This window comes from Papaver somniferum, chromosome 1 (assembly GCF_003573695.1).
Source record: "Papaver somniferum cultivar HN1 chromosome 1, ASM357369v1, whole genome shotgun sequence".
Taxonomy (NCBI): Eukaryota; Viridiplantae; Streptophyta; class Magnoliopsida; order Ranunculales; family Papaveraceae; genus Papaver; species Papaver somniferum.
Genome location: NC_039358.1, coordinates 108,854,487 through 108,866,295, shown reverse-complemented (window position 1 = coordinate 108,866,295; position 11,809 = coordinate 108,854,487). Strand labels below are relative to the sequence as shown.

The 11,809-nt window shown below is 35.2% G+C and overlaps 1 long non-coding RNA gene across 1 annotated transcript; it reads left to right on the top strand.

Annotated features, from left to right (window-relative positions):
* Positions 1-8,518: 8,518 nt before the first annotated feature.
* On the top strand, positions 8,519-11,503 carry LOC113296018. Its single transcript, XR_003332958.1, has 5 exons — positions 8,519-8,877; positions 9,550-9,611; positions 9,879-9,997; positions 10,801-10,855; positions 11,157-11,503. It is a non-coding gene; the product is annotated as an uncharacterized LOC113296018 (long non-coding RNA).
* The last annotated feature ends 306 nt before the right edge of the window (positions 11,504-11,809 follow it).

The window sequence follows — 11,809 nt, the reverse complement described above, 5'->3', positions numbered from 1 at the left end:
GAAGAAGTAGAACCAGAAAAACAAATCTTGGTTAATGGAATTCTTTCTGCAAATCCTAAGTGGGTATATTGGAAGAAAGCAGATTCGTATGTAATGAGTTGTTTAAAAGCTACCTTTACCCCTTTTATTTCTGCTGATGTATTGGGGTTATCAACTGCTCACCAGATTTGGCCTTTCTTAGAAGTGAGTTTCAAGAATCAATTCATGGCTCGTAAAAGTATGCTAAGAAACCAGTTGCATAGTTGCAAGAAAGGTAACTCTACTATTCAAGAATATCTTCAATTGATTAAACGTATTGCTGATTCCTTAGTTGCTATTGGAGAAAAAGTGTGTGAAACAGATTTGATCATGTATGTGTTGAATGGTTTAGGAAGAGAATATGATAATTTTGTGATTTCTGCACAAAATAGAGAAGTTCCTTTTACCTTTGCTGAGATTAAACCAAGATTATTAAGTCATGAGCAATGGCTCACAGAGCAACACCAGGATACAAAATCTTTGTTTGATACTCAACATCCTCCTTGCTTTTATTCAAGAAATAGTAGTAATAATAATAGCAATGTTGGTAATGGTTATGGGAGAGGTAAGAATAAGACTTCAGGAGGCGGTAATTTCAAGAATCCAAGTAGTTCAAATTGGAATTCTTCTGGAGAAACTAATGGAAGAAGAGATTATTCACAAGTTGAGTGCCAGATTTGTCGTAAGAGAGGTCATTATGCTAATAGGTGTCATTTTAGGTATTATTCGCCACCATCTACTTCTACAAATAACTCTGCGAATGTGGCTCAGCAACGACAGTTTCAACCACAACATGGGTTTTCAAATATGGAGGATGTGCATTTTTCGAATAATTCAGTTGCTTCTACCTCTGAAACTCCACAGTGGCTGGCTGACTCAGGAGCTACAGCACATATGACTGGCAATGATGGTTTGCTTCAGAATACTTCTTCTTACAAAGGCAAAGACTCAGTACAAATTGGCAATGGTAAGTGTCTTATTATCTCTTCTACTGGAACATCAACTATTGCAACACCCAAAACTAGTTTTAAGCTACACAATGTCTTGTTAGTGCCAGCTATGAAGCATAATTTGTTGTCTGTTGCTAGATTTACCAGGGAGAATCATTGCTACTTTAAAGTGTTTCCGTATGGTTATGAAATTAGAGATTTGGATACTCATGTTTTGCTTGCTCATGGTAATGTAGTTAATAACTTGTATCCTTTGAATCACTCTGTTTTATTTCCATCTAAACCTGTTATCTTGTCTGCCTCTTTGTCTGCTCCTTCTCAAACTTGGCATGATAGACTGGGTTATCCCTCTAGCCTTATTATTCAAAAATTACAGTTTTCAAAACAAATTGCTTTATCAACTCCTCCTTCATTGTCTTTGTGTCATCCTTGTCAGCTTTCTAAAAGCAAGAAACTCCCTTTTGATTTATCTCTTTCTTATGAAAATAAACCTTTATCTCTTGTACATTGTGATGTATGGGGTCCAACTGTACCATCTTTACATGGTTATAGATACTATATTGTTTTTATTGATGATTTTAGTAGGTTCAATTGGATATATCCAATGGAGCTTAAATCTGATGCTTCTCAGTGCCTTGCTCATTTCAAACAACATACTGAAAATCAATTTTCTACAAAAATCATATCTTTTCAAGTAGATGGTGCTGCTGAGCTTGTGAAAGGTCCCTTTAAAACCATACTTGAACAAAGTGGTATTAAACTTAGAATCTCTTGTCCTAACACCCCATAGAAGAATGGTCTAGCTGAGAGTAAGCATAGACACATTATTGAAATGGGGAATACCTTGTTGTTCAATGCTTTTTGTCCCAAAGAATTCTGGTATGATGCTTTCTTAACTGCCTCTTATTTGATCAATAGAACTCCCACAAAAGTCTTGAGTTTTAAATCTCCTTTTGAAGTTCTCTTTGGAACTCTTCCAGATTATTCTTTTCTTAAAATTTTTGGAACTATCTGTTATCCTCATTTAGCTTATGCAAGAGCTGATAAGTTGTCTCCTAAAACTGTTAAATGTGTCTTTTTGGGATATAATCCTTTTCATAAAGGGTATAAATGTTATAACCCAGTAGCTAAAAAGTTGTACATTTCTAGAAATGTTAGTTTTGATGAAATTCAGTTCTATTTCTCTAATTCTTTATCTATGCCTGATGATACTTTCAATTCTGTTAAACATAATTCCTTGCCTACTCAAAAATCTTCTCTTTCTGATCCTTCTTCCACAACTACTATGGTTACTAGGTCTCAAAAAGGAATTTTAAAACCAAAAATGTTTCCTGATCATGTTGCTTATTCATCCTCTAAATATCCTATTTCCTCTGTCTTTACTACTATGTTAACTACATTATCTGAGCCCAAAACTTTTAGGCAAGCAATGAGTATTCCTGACTGGCAAGTATCTATGAAGAATGAATATGTTGCTTTGAGAAATAATGATACTTGGGATTATGTGGCTCCAGAGCCACATATGAATATTTTGGGGTGTAAATGGGTGTATAAGATAAAACAAAAACCAGATGGAACAATTGATAGGTTCAAATCTAGATTGGTTGCAAAAGGCTATGATCAGCAAGATGGAATAGACTTTAATGAAACTTTTAGTCCAGTGGTTAAGGCTACAACAATGAGAGTTATTTTGTGTTTGGATTTAGCTTTTGATTGGCAGATTAGGCAGTTGGATGTGAGTAATGCATTTTTGCATGGGTATTTGAATGAAAATGTATATATGACAAGCCTCAAGGATTTATAAATCCTGATTATCCTTCTTATTTTGAATGTAAGTTGAATAAGATCTTATATGGATTGAAACAAGCTCTTAGAGCTTGGTTTTATAGGTTTAGTACCTTTTTGATTTCATATGGGTTTAAGAAAGCAGTCTCAGATAATTCTATGTTTATATACTTCTCTCAGCAAGATGTCATTGTTTTGTTGCTTTATGTTGATGACATTTTATTGACTGGAAGTTCTTCTAGTATGATTGATGATTTAATCACTGCTCTTAAAAATGAATTTGCTATGAAAGAGTTAGGAGATTTGGGTTATTTTCTGAGAATTGAAGCTGTTAGAGGACCTGATTCTATTATCTTAACTCGGAATAAGTATACTTTGGAATTGTTATCTAAGGAAAACATGCTTGACTGCAAGCCATGTGACACACCAGTTGCTAAAGGAGCAAGAGTATCTCTGCATGATGGTGCTAAGTTAATTGATGTCAGCGAATATATAAAAATTGTAAGTAGTTTACAATACTTAACTTTCACAAGGCCAGATATTTGTTTTGCAGTCAATTATGTGTCACAATTTATGCATTCTCCATATGATGTTCATCTTCAACTAGTTAAGAGGATACTCAGATATTTAAAAGGAACATTGGGTATGAGTGTTACTTTGAAGAAGAGTAGTTTACACTGTTTAAAAGCCTTTACAGACTCAGACTGGGCTGGATGTCCAGATACAAGAAGATCTACTTCAGGATATGCAGTATTTTTGGGTGATAATTTAGTTTCTTGGTCATCTAAGAAACAACCTACTGTTTCTAAGTCTTCTGCTGAAGCTGAATATAAATTTATGTCTGTTGCTTCTGCTGAGTTGAAGTGGTTAGTGGATTTGTTGTCTGAGTTGCATGTTTCAGTTACTACCCCAACATTTCTTTGTTGTGACAATACCAGTGCAATGGCCTTAACAACTAATCTTGTTTTTCATGCCAGGACCAAGCACATAGAGATTCAGTATCGCACTATCAGGGAGCTGTTTGAGCAGGGTTTCTTACAACTTCAACATGTTGCTAGTGAAGATCAAATTGTTGATATTTTTACTAAAGGGCTTTGTTTTCCTACCTTCTTCAGATTACTTCATTCTCTTATGCATAATCAGTTGCAGAATTCTTCAGTACATCCTACTTCTGCATTCAGTCTTACAGAGTTATAGTTTTCTTTTCTTTTCTTTTTCAAACTGATTGTGTGTGCCCTTATCAGTTTGAGGGGGTGTATTGGATATTGTATGTCAAGTCAACTTTAGTTGACTTGACCTTATTCTGTAAGTTTGTGGAACACCTGTGTGTGGTTTTGTATATTAATCATTACCTATTTAAGGTATATGATAAGGTCTGTAATAGTTAAGCTTTTGTGTAATATCATTACAACTTTCTCACTAAAGGTATTTCGTGCCAAGTCTGCAATGTAAATGTTGGGTGGAAGATCATGAATACTCATAAAGCAGCTGCTGATAAAATCAAAATCAAATCCTACCTAATCAATTGGTGAGATCTCTCACTATCATAAAAAATTATGTATTCATTCCTTAAATTAGTTTTGTGTATACTTTTCATAAAATTATTCATTCATTTAATCAATTTTGTGTATACTTTTTTATTACAGTGAAAAGTTAGTCGCATTTGATGTTGGTAACACGTTCAAGGGGGATACAAATTTCCATGTTGATGACTATGAAGTTGAAGACGAGGAGGAGGAAGAGAATGATGATTAGAAGACCTCTGTTGTCTGTTCTTTTATCTTTACTTATGTGTTAGTAGTAGTACCAGTACTTGTTATTGGTTATGACGATTATATGATAGTTAATCGCTATGGTTTTTAATTCATTAGGCAGTCTTTATGTTATTGGTAATGTTATCAGTATCATTGAATATCAAGTTGATCAGGCTTTTGTGTTTTTATATTAAATGGCTTGGAGTTGTTGTTGTCTTTTTCTCCTTCATGAAGCATCCAATTACTTTTAACATGAGTTTGGGATGGAAAGCTTCTAATTTTACAACAAGTTCTACATCTCATATGATCACAATCTTTTACTACGCCAAAATGAGAAATATTTGACGGGCACCTTCTCCTGAATTTGACAGCAAACCCTCGTCGTGTCATTTTTGATACAATCCTCTTAAAGGGGCCGGTGGTTCCATTAGAGGGGCGGCAAACCTAATAAGACAAAAAGGGTCATTAAGTGGTAATTCAAGTGCCCCTTATCAAAAAAATATGGAAATGACCAATTAACCCTTATTATTAATAATCAAGATTAGTGTTGATAATCAAGATTAGCGTTGATAATTAATTTTCACTTATAATAACTCTAAAAATCAGATTTTTAGAGTTAAAAAAAAGTTGTGAGGAGAAGAAAAAAGAAACTTTTGTGGTATTTGTGAAACCCAAGATTTTGATTCACTCAACCAAAATGAGTGATTCCAATGGCAAATTCGAGATGGGTGAATCTCTATACGATAGAGAAAACAAATACTACATACCTCTTGATGGAGATCCTGATATGGAGTATTTATTAGATGGTAGAGATGTTTTAACCTAAGATGAAGGTCAATCTCAACCAATTGAAGAAATTACCCAACAAAGTGAAGAACCCAGCACTGAAAATCACCAGGTATACTTCTAAACTAGTTCCCAATAGCTTTTTGTTGCTTAAAATTCTCTAAAGTACGTAAAAAAATCAAATTTTTAAAAATTTCAGAAGAACATACGGTTGGAAATTAGCTAGTTATCAACCGTAACTGTGTGTTACGGTTCGTAAAGTATCTAATACCAACCATAACTGGTTCGATTTGGGGAAAAACCAAATCGTAATACCAATTACGGTTGGTAGAAATTTTTCGAGACGAACCGTAAGTCCAGTACGGTTGGATATGTCCTTCAGTGGTTACCAACCGTAACTCATCATGTGCATGGCAGTATTTACTGCACTCTTTACGGTTGGTAATGTGTAAATCAAGACCAACCGTAACTTTGTTACGATTTGTAATCTGTGTTTTTTACCAACCGTATATTTGTCTGTATGTTTTCATTTTCATTTCACTCTATTTACGGTTTGTTACTGGGGGACCATTATCAACCGTAGTTAAGTTACAGTTTCTAAATGATTGTAGTTACCAACCCTATCTCTGTTACGGTTTGTGTTTCCTTTGTCGTGTCCAACCGTAGCTTTATATATGTTTTCGTTTTTTTGCCTTGTTTAGACTAATGTGGGTATATTGTTGTCAAGATCGTGGATGTACCTCCCCTAATGGATGAACAACCTTTATCAAATCAACTTCTCACCGAAGATTCTAGCTCTCACTATTTAACCGAGGAGACATGGGAGGAAAAAGATGACGCAAAGCATTGGGCTAGAGAACGAGGCAAGTTGATTATGTGTATCATAGTTTGTTATGGTACCATTAGTGAAAGTGCCTTTCAAATGGTTTGCGAGTGTAGTGGACAACATAGAAGTCACGCAAAAAAGGGTATCGTGCAAGTAGCAAAGGCAAAGAGGAAGCAAACTACTTTCACTAAGAAGACCCGATGCCCCTTCAAGCTTCAATTTAAAAGGAACGCGGCAAAAAGGTGGTTTTTGGAGAAAGTTGTATGCGGTAGTCATAACCACCCTATACCGGAGAGTTTGCTATTACATTCGTATGCTGGACTCCTTACCGAAGAAAAAGAGAAGATCATAGAGTCACTGACACAAATTCGTATGAAGCCCGTTGATAACCACTATATTGCGAAACAAAGCACATTCTTTACTTAATGGTGAATATTTACCCCTTTGACGCTTGAGCAATTTATCGCATCTTGCGTGGTCCTAAGAAAACAAATATACAAAAATATCAGCATATTATGGTGAATTGAAATAAACAAACAAAATGTATCAAAATAATGAATGTTTTAAGAAAAGTAACAAAACACATACCCTTTTCTGACAGACTTTTGCGGACAGGAACCGGTATAACCAAATAAGATTGAAGACTTATCTGGGGCCTCGCCCCAAGGTCTTTTATTCTTCTTTGCTGGCAACAACAAATCTTTGCCTTTAGGAATATGCATCCCTTTCGGTACAAGCTCTTTTCTCGGCTTCTTTTCTTTCTTTTGCCTTGGAGGTGCAGCTACAACTACCTCTTTTCCCTTGGTATTTTATACCTCTTCATCATTTTCTACCTCTTCATCATTTTCTTCATCTTCCTTTTCTTCATCATTTTCTTCATCGGCCTCCTCTTCATCATTTGCTTCCTCTTCCTCCTCTCCATCATCATCGGTTTCTTTAGATTCTTCTTCATCTTCATCATTATTAGTTTCTTCCTCCATAATTTCATTTTCGTAGCCTTCACGGTTAGTTTCGAGTCCGACCTCTTCTTTATCATTATGTTCCACTCCTTCTAACTCAACTCCAAATTCAGCCACAGGTTGTTCCCTCAACTTAATTTCAAACTTATTCTTCATCTTCTTCTAATTCTTGTGGATACCTCTATTATTAACCTCTAAATGCTTGTCACCGCGAGGGGTGGGCGTATGATCGATTGGGGTTAAGTCATTTCCTCTCTTTTTCTTCCTACACAAGCATTACAATTGATTGATTTAATAAGGGTAAAACAAATAATATAGACAACAAAAAACAAAACAAAATGGTGAGCCTGCATAGTTACAGTTTGTAACCAATGAACATAGACCAACTGTATCACTCATACGGTTGGTAAATAGTGAACCGAGATCAACCGTATCAACGATACGGTTGGTAACTGATGTATCGAGATCAACCGTAACTAAACTACGGTTGGTAGTTTATCTTAGTTTTCAACCGTAAGTTTTCTTTGGCCAAATACTAACATACAGGATGTTCTACGGTTGGTAATGAATGTTGAGTTACAAGTCGTAACTCAAATACGGTTGATAACATTGATGGAATTACAAACCGTAGAAACCAAATGAAAGTTACAGAACAATGTGCGTAACTGAAGACACGAGACCAACCATAAGCTACTTATGGTTGCAAAAAAAAAAAAAAAAACGTAACTGAACAATTTTTCATAAATTCAAGAACTTACGGTTGGTTTCAGTTATTACGAACCGTATCATCAACAAAATCCATAGTTACGGTTGAAATTGGAGTAATCATCAACCGTAACTCACATGCAACACACAAATTTCAGTTTCAATTTCGATCCAAAACCCTAATTTTTGATACAAAACTAACTAAATCAACACAATAAACTAAACCCTAACTGGGTTTTTCGAAACATATCTCATGAAGGTCATTGTGCTTGATTTTGACGGTTGAGGAGTTTCAAATTGATGTTCTTGACCTAATGGAGGATTTGGTTCATTAGAACGGCTACAATCTTCGTCAACCTTCTTCTTCGGCATCTCTAATATAGTTTCAAATCAACGATTATCAATTTTTCAAATCGCCGATTAATCGAAGAGGACGATGAAAAATCAGTTTTAATGGTGGAGAGGAGGAGAAGAGAAGATGAAGTAAAGTTGAAAAAAAAACTGTTTTGATTTTCAGATTCAATAGGGTTAATAACGGGGAAGGACAATTCAGTCTTTTCAACCAAAAAAAAAAGGATAAATTAGTCCATTTGAGGTGAAAAGGGTAATCTAATCAACTAACAACCCCTATAGGACACCCCCTAACCAATAATAGGGACATTGCTATCACCCTTGCCGCCCTTCTAATGGAACCACCCGCCCCTTTGATAGGCCATTGCTATCAACTTCCTAAAATGTAGACGGGTTCTATTTTGACGAGCTTAGTATTTTGGTAATATTTACAAACTTAGAATTCCAACTCTTCCTCCGTTGAAACCAACATCTCTCTTCCTCCATTAACAGATCTAAATCTCATCCTCCGTCGAAACTAGCATTTCATTGTTGTGTGTACCAGTTACTGTAATATATGGAAATTGAAGTCAAGAAATCTAATTTCAGAAATTGTTAGGGGATTCTCGATTTCAATTTCAAAGTTTTCCGAAATTATTAGATCACGAGTATAGAATTTGATGGAAATTATTTTGGATAATAGGTATCCAAAAGTGGTAGAAGAAGATGAGATTGTTGTTTATGTTCTATAGACCTTTGTCAAGGTAAAGCGAAAATCCTAAATTTGTTTTTCTTCTCTACTTGTTTGATTTAAATTCTGTAGATCTATTTATAGGGAGAAATTCTTATTGGATATCACATTACAAATGAATTCTTATCAACCTAAAATTCATCAGCTTGATCTCTGTTTTTGAAGAAGAAACGATCGTCAAAGATGAATCAGAGACTTAATCTCGACAATTTCATCATTGAATCAATGAAAACAAGATGAGTTTTCTTTTAATTTTACATAATTATACTCGATTGAAAGGAAACCTTGAAACTTTATTAGATTTCTGATTCGGTTGAGTCTAGATTGTTATCATCTCTGTTAATCTTCATTTTGAAAAAAAGTTCACCAAAATTTTCTAGGGATTTTCACTTGTCCTGTAACTCTTATCCACTGATTTATTAAAATCAATCCCCATCTCTCATGACAATTACACTTGTCCTGTAACTCTTATCCACTGATTTTGAGATAATTTTTTTTCTCATACTGAACATTAGGAATAAATCTTATTAACCAAAATTCTTGTTTAGCATTCACAGGGTAATATCTGAACTTGAATGACGCATTAAATGCTTTTAGTTCGGTGTATGAGCCTTTTTCTAACAAATCAAAAGCTCAAATTGGATATGAATTAACTTTTGTTGATGATTGTTTCTTTTTTTGGTAGGAAGCTTTGTTATGGTTGATGAAAGAGGGATAGAGGAAGCTATTGAGGCTGGCAGTAGTCAGGTAGCTTCGTTTCTACGAACAAGTTCTTGTACTACAAAAATTTACAGAATGGTAGTTATTTGCTTAACATATTCGATTACAGTGGAAGAAGAACTAGTTAGATAATTTGAACATAACTCAACAGAGGCGTTTATGGAGGGTTTGTGTTGAGTTCCATTTAGTTGATTTCCTTGATGAGTTAGAGTTGTGATTAACTTTAGTCTAGGCATGTTTCTGCTTCCAATTTATTTATTATGTATGTTGTGTCTCTCGTATGTCATGGATTAGCAAATTGGTGATTGAGACTTGGTTACAGTTGCTGGAGAAGCAAAGTAGCAATCGATGAACTTCAACTGTTATGGGCAGCGCTGAAAGTTGCTAGTGCAAGACTGGATTGATACAACGAGGTAATTTTCTCCACATGACTGCATCTAGGCTTCATTATATATATCCAGATTCAGACTGAAGACTCTCATGACAATTACAGAGTTTTAAATTGTCTCTTCCTTTTATGATGATGGAAACCTCACCTCGCCATAATTGCCGCTGGATGCTTATGTGCAAAACCTTGATGCTTTACTTCATTTTATAATCTGTATTCCTTCATCTTTCCTTTGTTAATACTTGCGGTTTAGGACTTGGTGTAGGTCATTCTCTGAGTACATTTTGGTACATCCAAAACCCATAACTTTCGTTTTATTTTTGCACGAGGAACTTTTGGAGCTACAAGACGAAGATGTAGCTTAACTATGAGATCAGCAATAGCAAGCATTATAATTAATTTTGGTAAAGAATTTGGGTTAGACACATTATTGCTGCCTTTCAGTTAGGCGTTATAACTGTTTCTGATATATTTTACAAGTCGTTTCGTGTTCAATATTTTCAGCACTCTCATGTTCCAATTAAAACAGAACGGCTAGCTCGTGACCTGAAAGATTCTTGTGGACACTGAGTATTGCATAAACCTAGTGTATTGACATGAGATTCAGGACCAGTGCACTCATGGGTGTTGGTCCATGGGAATTACGAGTTAATCTGCACTCTTTTACTACTTCTGCTGAAACCTTACATCAAAACTAGATGTTATAGCTATTATCTTCGTTACTTGTCAGCAAAAAAGAATCTAGTATCTTAGTGAATATGTTCTCACTGATGACATTAATATATTCAAATTTTAATGGCTTGTCCCTATTCTGTCATACTTATGCAGGGAAGTTTTACAGGGGCAAGGATCTTCTTGTCTGGTTCTAGTCTTCGAACTGAAGGTACTGTCTGTAATTTGGTAACTTTTCTTTCTGATGAACTTCTTTTGCCCGAGAACATATTTAGAGTGACACAGGTCTTTGACGTAGAATTATATCTTCTCCTATTCTAGATTCTTTTTGCTGAATTTTATGCATCTTTCAGCTGTATCTTGCTCAGCTATACTTGCAGAGATAAATGAAAAACTCAGAGGACTAATATAGGGATCAATCGAGCAATTACATAATTTCGTATACATTTATACTAGTATTGAGCGTAATTATGAATGTTGTAGTTCAGTGGACTTTCGATGTTGGCTTGCAGATAGAACTAGATGGCCAAATTGAACAAGCACCTCCATCATCAGTATTCTGTCCAGGACCTGAAGACATGGAAGGTTTCCAGTTCCTTATTATCTTAGTTGCACCTCGTCCGGTAATTTCCCCTGCTATTGATCAGTACTGTTGCTACCCCGACGGATGAAGATGGAAAGGGTGGTGGTGTTCTGGTTGGGCAGGTGATCAATTGCCCGAAACAGCCAAGCTTTTTTGGCAATAGACTAGGTTTTTCTGTTTGTTGTTTTTTCCCCCTATTTGTTTGTTTTAATTGGACAAAGAATTTATATGGGATTGAAATTTATCAATATATGTCAAGTTAAAAATATTTCTTGATGTTGCTTCTTTTTACAAATTAAGCAACAGAAAAATTCTATTTATATAATTAGTAAAAATATTGTATTGGCTGCAATTGAATATTGGGATTATTGACGAGTACTGCCCGTCAAACATTATGACGGGTAAAGCCTGTAGTTTACTAGACAGTAGGTTACCATCAATTAGCGTTTTTGCACCTTAATATACGACGAGCCCTTTTGACAGCTTGGGACTGTCAATAATCCTTATTAAGTGACAAACCTGGCCCGTCAAAAAAGCTGATTTCTGGCGTAGTGTTTCTTAGGCTGATTACCACAATCTTGA